This window comes from Haliotis rufescens, unplaced genomic scaffold (assembly GCF_023055435.1).
Source record: "Haliotis rufescens isolate VD_foot unplaced genomic scaffold, xgHalRufe1.0.p SCAF_13, whole genome shotgun sequence".
In the NCBI taxonomy this organism is placed as follows: domain Eukaryota; kingdom Metazoa; phylum Mollusca; class Gastropoda; order Lepetellida; family Haliotidae; genus Haliotis; species Haliotis rufescens.
Window position 1 is genome coordinate 41,052,657 of NW_025963813.1, and position 8,427 is coordinate 41,061,083.

An 8,427-nucleotide genomic window follows, 5' to 3' on the forward strand; every position below is an offset into this window, starting at 1 on the left:
GACTTTCCATTTTTATCTGAGCGAGAATGCTGTTTTGCCACTTTTAGCAATATTGCAACAATATCATGGTGGGGGACACCAGCAATAAGCTTCACACATTGGACCCATGTCACGAAACCAACTTGTGAACAATGCATGCCCACAGATCTCAGTTTTAGGAGGATATTTACAACTAAAAAAAACACAGAATATTACAACAGTTGTCTGATATGCAAAGGCTAACATCAATAACTAGAAACAAGACATGAAGATACCTTCCGGAAACCTTCCAGATACCTTCAGTAACCTTCAAACTTCTTGGTATTTTCAAGATAATTTTATTATGTGTTTCACACTCAAGTGAACAAAATGCACCCCCCAAATTTTGACATTTTTGGGGGAAGGTTTCCGGAAGGTTTCTAGGAAGGTATCCGGGCCGGATCCAAAATGGGTAGGTATCCGGAAGGTTTCCGCTTTTTTTGCTGTGTAAATGTATGTATGTTGTAATATCCTTAAGTTGCTGAGTGCGGCATTAGACAACAAACAAACAAAACATAATATTTTTAAGAATTATGTTAACAATATCCATACCTCTTTCTCTATATTAATATGAAAAACATAATAACTTTTAATAATCTGAAGGAATAAAATGACAAAAATATCATAATAATATCAATATTTATGTTGCTTATCCTCAACTGAAGTAGTCCCCCACACTATACATTCAGTGAAGCAGCCCATGAACGTAATAACTATGTAACATACATAAATGGAAATTAGATGAACAGTTGAAGTTAGCAAATGATACTACAGCCAATACTACATTATTGAATTGTGAGTCTATAGTGATTTTTGCAAGACTGCTTACATAAATGTCATGACGCATTTTAGGCACGGGTTCTATACTCGCATTAATGTGCTCACTTATTATTGCATTAATTTCATGATTTACAGGATTCATGAAGAACATCTCACGTGGGACGAACAGATGGAATTATGACTATCGACTTGCTGATTATTTTTTATATTCATGCTAGCTCAAACGATCTATTGTTTTGATTTATTGTTATGGTACATGTATCCACAAAATAAGTTGTTTTCCGTTTTTGTTGTTCTTTGTTTAACGCCGCACTCAGCAATATTCCAGCTATATGACGGTTGTCTGTAAATAATCGAGCCAGGACCAGACAATCCATCGAGCATCGATCCACGCAATTGAGATACAATGACATGCATCAACCAAGTCAGCGAGCCTGACCACCCAATCCCTTAAGTCGCCTCTAACGACAAGCATAGTCGCCTCTAACGGCAAGCATGTGTTGCTGAAGACCTATTCTAACCCGGATCTTCACAGGTCAAGAGGGATTCAACTGATATATTAAGATGAAACAAAAACTGAATAATATTTGCTGTTTACATATCGAAGTTTGCCAAATTGTTACAAAATGTTTGGCCACGGCAAGGCTACGTATTCACAACATATTGTGCAAGGCACAATATAACTGGACTGAGGGCCGTATTCCTCCTTGTGGGTCACCTGCTTGGCAATATTTGACAGGAAAACTGCAGGGGGTGAGGGCAGTAAGTTGATGGTACAGCCAGATAAGAGAGATCATTTTACAAATGTGAAACCTCATTCAACAAAGGAAGAGTGGAACGCTGAAACTTAGTGAGGTCCGACAGATCGAATGGGGCGAGGGTTGATCATTGACAGGGCCTGAAAGAGTTATCTGCTGGGGGGCCGAGATTTCCCATATGAAGTTGAAGTCTGGCCTGTATGTCCCTGATGTCTTGTACTTGGATGATCTCTGACTTGGTCAGATGGATACGGAAGACCAGATGAGTCATAAGCCCAGCCCAGATTAGTCATGATCAAATGACTCATGTTCTGATGTAGTGGACATCTGTCTTGATCTTCAGCTAGAAATTGTCCAGGTAACTATGAAGACAGACTAGCTGTAGGTGGGCAGAGCTGATGATGGTAGCCATGATCCTGGTGAATAGGACATCGAAATCCCAAATGAAAGGACTTGAAACTCATATCGTTGGTATTTTCTCGATGCCTGATAGATTCGTACATCTTGTAAATTGAGGCTGATTAGCCAATCTCCCCTTCTGAGGCCCGAAGGTATCTTCCGCACTGATGACATCTGGAACTTGATGATGAACTAGCAATGATTCGTTGAGGACCTTGAAATGGTTGATCTTCCTAATGTCCGGGGAGTTTTTCTTCAGGACTTAACAAGTAAAAACTCAGTCAGCTTCTTGAAGTCTCTCGGCTGCCTCTTGTTTGAGTCCTTCAAGATGGATTACTTGCCAGCATACAATGTTAGGATGAGTCTGGTATTGTAGCTTGTGTCTGTTAGTACTGGCGCCTAAAATCCAGTAGTTGGATCTGCTTCCAGTTCTTGGTATATGACGAAAGATTTCCTCTCATTGAACCCGGAGTCGGCGTTAGGTTAACAGTAGACGTAGATCGGTGTCCAAAGATAAGGCCACCTTAATCGGATCAAAAACGAAGGTAGAGGTGGGTGTAGAGTCATAATTTATGATCACCCCGACTACCAGTTTTAGATCTTCTTTACCTACTTGCACGCTGTTGTTAGTCAGTTTGATATGAAGTTTCAAAAGGAATCATTCTTCGGTCTGCTCGAACAAAGTCCTTTCCAGAGGACAAACTTCTTCTGAGTGGGATCACTAAATTTGGTGTTCCGAGAATGTTCTCTTGTGGCCTGTGAGCTTTTACAGTCAGGTTAGTGAAGGCCTGGAGTTGCTCTGTTGTATCTTTCATGCACTTTGGCGATGACCCATCCTAGTTCGTCATTAAAGAACTCGGTTGCTGTCATGAGTTGTGGCATATCCATCCTCTTGGACTGATCTGAGACAGCTCTGGAGCGAATCTGGGAAGTAGTTCTTGACACTGGTCCCATATTAGCCGAGATGACATCCAAACTTGGTTCGAGAGGAATTCCTCCTGCATGCGGACTAAGGAGTATGAATGAGTCTTGCCTTATGGTCAGATGTGTATCCCCTGTGAATCCCTTGTAAGACTCGCGTAGTGGTGGGAAGACATTGTGAATTGTGAATTTCTGCCAGGGACCGGTTTAAATATGCTTTCCGATGGCCATGGAGTTTTTATATACTGAAGGTCGAAGTTATCATGGTATTAGTCTTATATAATCTCTTCTTAAAGTGAGTGAGTTGGGTTTAACACCGCTTTAAACATTATTCAAGTTATATCACGGCGTGTCAGCTTAATGTGGGAGGAAAGCCCGAAGTGATGCAGGTCTCAGACGTTTTCCACGCTGGTGAGACCCAAGGGCTTGAGTATGGTGTTGACAAACCTAGAAACAAAATTGGGGCGAACCTGGATTCGAACCGACAATCATAGCTTTCTGACGTGCCCAAGGGACGCAAGACTGTACAGAGAATCACGTCGCCTAATTAGACGACTGGGCCACCCGTGCCCCACTCCTATTGAATGACAATAAGGTAAGGTGACTATCACGTCTCAACTTCTGGAGGTTATCAGATGCGTGGTTGATGACATGACATGTAACTTGGCCATGGGAAGGTATGATGCACATGCTGGCAAACCGCGTACTCAGGCATCTGTTGTTACTCCAACTCTTCCAACTTAGGTTGAGGAACTGGCAAAAGGTGATAACGCTCTACATGAAGTCTGATTCAGAATCCATAGGGAGGCCCCAGGAGAGAGGTGAAATAATGCAAGGTGTCCGTGTCATCCATGGGATCCACTCGGTCCCGTGCAGATCTCCAAAGGATGCGCAAGTTTCCGAAATGATGTTAGTTCTCGGAAGATATGATGGCATGGTGTGGCTAACTGGATCCAAAGAAGTAGGCTGGTCTTCTATAAAAGCTAGGGTTGCCGGAGGTGAGAGCTGCTTCCCGAATGGTGACTGGTGGAAACCGTCTGCTTCTGTGAGATAAAAGATTCCATGCGGGATCCGTGCAGAGGCCCCATAATGGTAGATGACTTGTGCTCAGAGTGTGCAGTGGTCGGGAAGACCCCTTATCAGTAGATGATTTGTTTATGAACAGTGCGGTGGCTTAAGAGATCCCAAGATCGTAGGCAGGGAATCCGTGTTCCATGAGGTTAACAGTGCTGTATTTTTATGACAGTCTTGGGTACAGTGTAGGGAGCGTGACGGTCAGGAATCAGCTGCGTAAAGCTTGGAAGCTCCCACCCTGATGACTTGTTGGTGTTTTATTTGCTATGTACGGCCTCGGTAACGGATGATGATGACTGACCAGGCCCTTCTGTTGACAAAGCTGTCAACAAGGAGTTTAAAAGTGATTACACGGTCGACTTATGCTTGGAAATACAGTTGTTCAAGCATGCTTAGGGAGAAGCTTGGAGCTGGTGGCAGGCTTTGAGACGGCTCGATAGAAGGAGCGGTAGTGGAAATGGTTAGGGACGTAATCGAATCCACATTCATCTTGTGGAAGGCTGCTTTTGAGACGGGGGTACATAGCTCACACTGAGAGTCTTTGGTTAATCCTGCCTCTCATACTTCTAGCTGGAAGCATGAGGATCTCCCATTATAATAAAATGACCACATGTCTTACATGTCTAGGGGGAGGTTGATGGCGCCACGAAGGGTTTACCCACAGAACACCCTATAATAGTATCCCCACGTAATTACTAACTAGATCGTAAACTGAAAACTAGCTGGACTTTAGAGTGACTACACGACCAAGTGCAAGAGAATTGAGACTGTGACAGGCGATGCTCTCTCTAGTACACACAGGAAAGAAGTGAGAAATGATTTTCCCAGCTTTGCAGACGGAAGAGTTGCAAGTTGATGGTTGTTATTACCGGAACAACTAGTTATGCACAGTTGACAGTGAAGAGGACTTCAGTTGAAAATGTGTAATTGCGTGATTGCAGCCAAAATACATGATTATGGAGATATTGTAATATATATGAACACACAATGCTATTTAGAAAGTGGTCAAATGTAACAAATGTTATATTTGCGATAACACTTTCTTAGTAATGTTCCCCGTGGGGACCCGGTAAAGATAAACAAGAATGTGTTCTCAACACCAACTTGGTCGTAAAAGGCGACTAAATTGGGCAGCCTGTTTGCTGTGGGCTGCGACCCTGTGTCGGCAGAGGAATGGATTCTGGTTGTTGAGGGTGACAGAGCCAGCACTATTGCTTCTTAGTCCAACACACCACTTCAACACTAACTTTGCCTAGACGGGAGTTAGAATGGGCCCTATTCTATCAATCGGCTGGTCATCTCATGCCCTGTGCATAAAATATTTCACGTACACACTTATGGTATTTAAAAATGAATGTATTCTAAATGTCTATATCATATCTATCATTCTATAAAAACTTGCTTAGAGCCCTATGCCCAGAAGGCGGTGGCTCATGGGCCAATCTGGTGATGCTGACCTCCGAATCAGAACTTCTCCAATTGATTGTCAAGGGCCGAACTAGCCTGACCTTTAATTTGGTGGAATGCTATGGCTCTTTGTGTCAAGTTTGCTGGAGTATACCACCCCTTTATCCCCGGTCTTTGCAGCTTGGAGATCCACTGCAGCATAAGACTGTCCTTGTAGACACTCCATAGTGGGTGGGGAAAAGGGGTGCAGAATTATTTCCCTTTCGACATGGTTTCCCATCACCCTGGTTCAAAAAGACGACATATAGAGACTGTTGAAAATACTACGCCCACTCGATCCGACTATTGGCCACGTTTCTTGATAATAGAAGCTTTAGACCAGAACCAATCAGACTGAATCAATTTGCTATCTCCTAAGGTATCATTGGTATCTGCGGAGAAGCTACAAATGTCACACAGCTTCGTTTTGGCTCTCTCCTTGTGGAATGTGAGACAACAATCTATCAATCTTCTCAATTTAGATGAGTTTTTCAATATTAAAGTTGTTCTCTCAGTGCACAAGACACTGAACACGTGTAAGGGCATTGTTTGTGACAGAGCTTGCTGCCTGTCCGACATGTCAGAGGACGATATAGCCAAGGAACTTGGACAACAGTTGGTCACAGCTGTCAAACGATTCACCGTAAAGAAGGATGGTGTGATCCAACCGACCAACACCTCCCTCTTCACTTTCGCCCGAACAACTATTCCTGAATCTATCAAAGCTGGTTATTTTAACATCGGAGTGGAGATGTATATCCCCAATTGACTCAGATGCTACACCTGCCAAGCGTTTGGACATGGGTCCAAGTCCTGCCATACCTCTGCTGTTTGTTACCGCTGCGGTGACAAGCACGAGGCCACTGACTGCAGGAAGGATGTGAAGTGTGCAAACTGCGTTGGGAACCATAAGGCTTCTTCAAAATTCTGTCCTGTAAGGAAACGCAAATCCAAGTCAAAACAGAACAAAATGTCTCGTGCCACGAAGCTAAGAAGAGGGTTGTAGGTCTTACCACAACAACTTCTGCTCTCTCCTACTCTGCTGTTGTCTCTCGTCCTCCTCTTTCGACTGCCAGACTGATCTCACTCCACAAACCAGCTGTAACACCTTCGTCTGTGACTCCTCCAAAACAAAAATGTAAAAAATGTTGAGTCTCTGACTCCTAAACCAACACCTGAACCAGAACCAGAAATTGCTAAACTTACAAACAGGGAAAAAAAAATATTGAAAAAGAAGCAGATAAGAGAACAGCTGCAAACAACAAAGGCCACCTCTCCTTTAGAGGTCCCAGTAGAGGTCCATAACTCCTTTGGTCCTCTGGACATGGAGGTAACTCCATCTCCACATGAATCCGATAGAAGTGCCACAAAGTCTTCCTCACGTTCGTGTGACATCTCACCTGTGGAAGCACCACCATGAATCCTTAAAACAAAATACAATGGAATTGCAGAGATCTTAAGAAGAGTTTTAATGAAATACAATTTTTATTCTCCAAGAAACATATCTGAAACACACAGATCTATTTGATATCCGTCAGTACAGCTCTTACCACTCGTTTTCCTCTCCTGGTGATAAAGCTACAGGAGTTTCTTCTATCCTGGTGAAGCAGGGCATTATTCATAGCCCTGTTCCACTCAACACTACTCTACAAGCTGTTGCTGTCCATGTTACATTGAACATAGTGTTTACACTGTGTTCACTGTATCTTCAACCTTCCTCAACTATCCGTCAATCAGATCATCAGACTTTGTATGATCAGCTCCCGAAGCCCTGTATCATCATGGGCGATTTAAACGGTCATAATCCCCTATGGGGGAGTACTGATACAAATAATATGGGAAAAGTCCTTGAAGATTTTATTTCAAACAATGATTTATACATCTTCAATGATGGTAATAACACATATCCGCATCCTGCCACTGGCACATACTCTGCTCTAGATCTTTCCCTGACAGATTCAAATATCATAAATGAATTCGAATGGTCGGTCCATGATGACCTTTGTTGGAAGTGACCATTTTACAACACGACTTACAACTATTAACCCGCCTGACGAGGCACCTTCAAAATGGTGGAACCTTACAAAGGCCAACTGGTCTTTATTCCAAACACTCTGTACTGAAAAACCAGAAAGTTTCAGGAATGTTTCTGATCCCATACACCTTTTTTCAGATATATTAAAAGCTATTGAAGATGAAAGTATTCCTAAGTCCTCTTTAAATCCTCATGTAGGTAAACCATGGTTTGATAATAATTGTAAACAAGCTAGAAAAAAAAGGAAGAAAGCTGAGAAATATTTCCGCCGACTTCCCACTGTCCACAATTTGTATAAGGTTAAAATCACGGGCGCCAAAGCGAGACATACTTTTAAGCAGAATAAACGTTAATCCTGGAGGAATTATGTATCCAAAATCAATTCCCACACACCCATGTCCAAGGTGTGGAACATGATTCAAAAGATTAAGGGCCAAGGTTCCAAATCTTGAGTTCATCATCCGAAACTGCCAACAAACTTGGTGACACATTGGCAAACCATTCCTCATCATCAAACTATAACCCTCAATTTCAGAGGTTTCAAAAACAGCAGGAAAAGAAAAATAATAATTTTAACACTATAACGAAACATTTTCACTCCATGAATTATATACTGCCCTAGGGCAATCTCATGACACTGCAGCATGATTCATGTTTGGAAACGTTACTTAATATATTTGATGAAATATGGACAACCAGATCTTTTCCTCCTTCGCGGCACAATGCTATTATTATTCCTTTTCCAAAGCCTGGATGGGATCTTACAGATCCATCAGATTACCGTCCAATATCATTAACTAGCTGTGTTTGTAAAACCATGGAGCGCATGGTCAACAATCGATTAGTCTGGTACTTGGAGACCAATAACCTACTCAGTGACATCCAGTGTGGTTTCCGAAAGAACAGAAGTACCACTGAGCATTTTGTGCGTTTAGAATCATTTATTAAAAATTCCATTGTCAACAAACAACATACTGTATCAATAATTGTTTTATT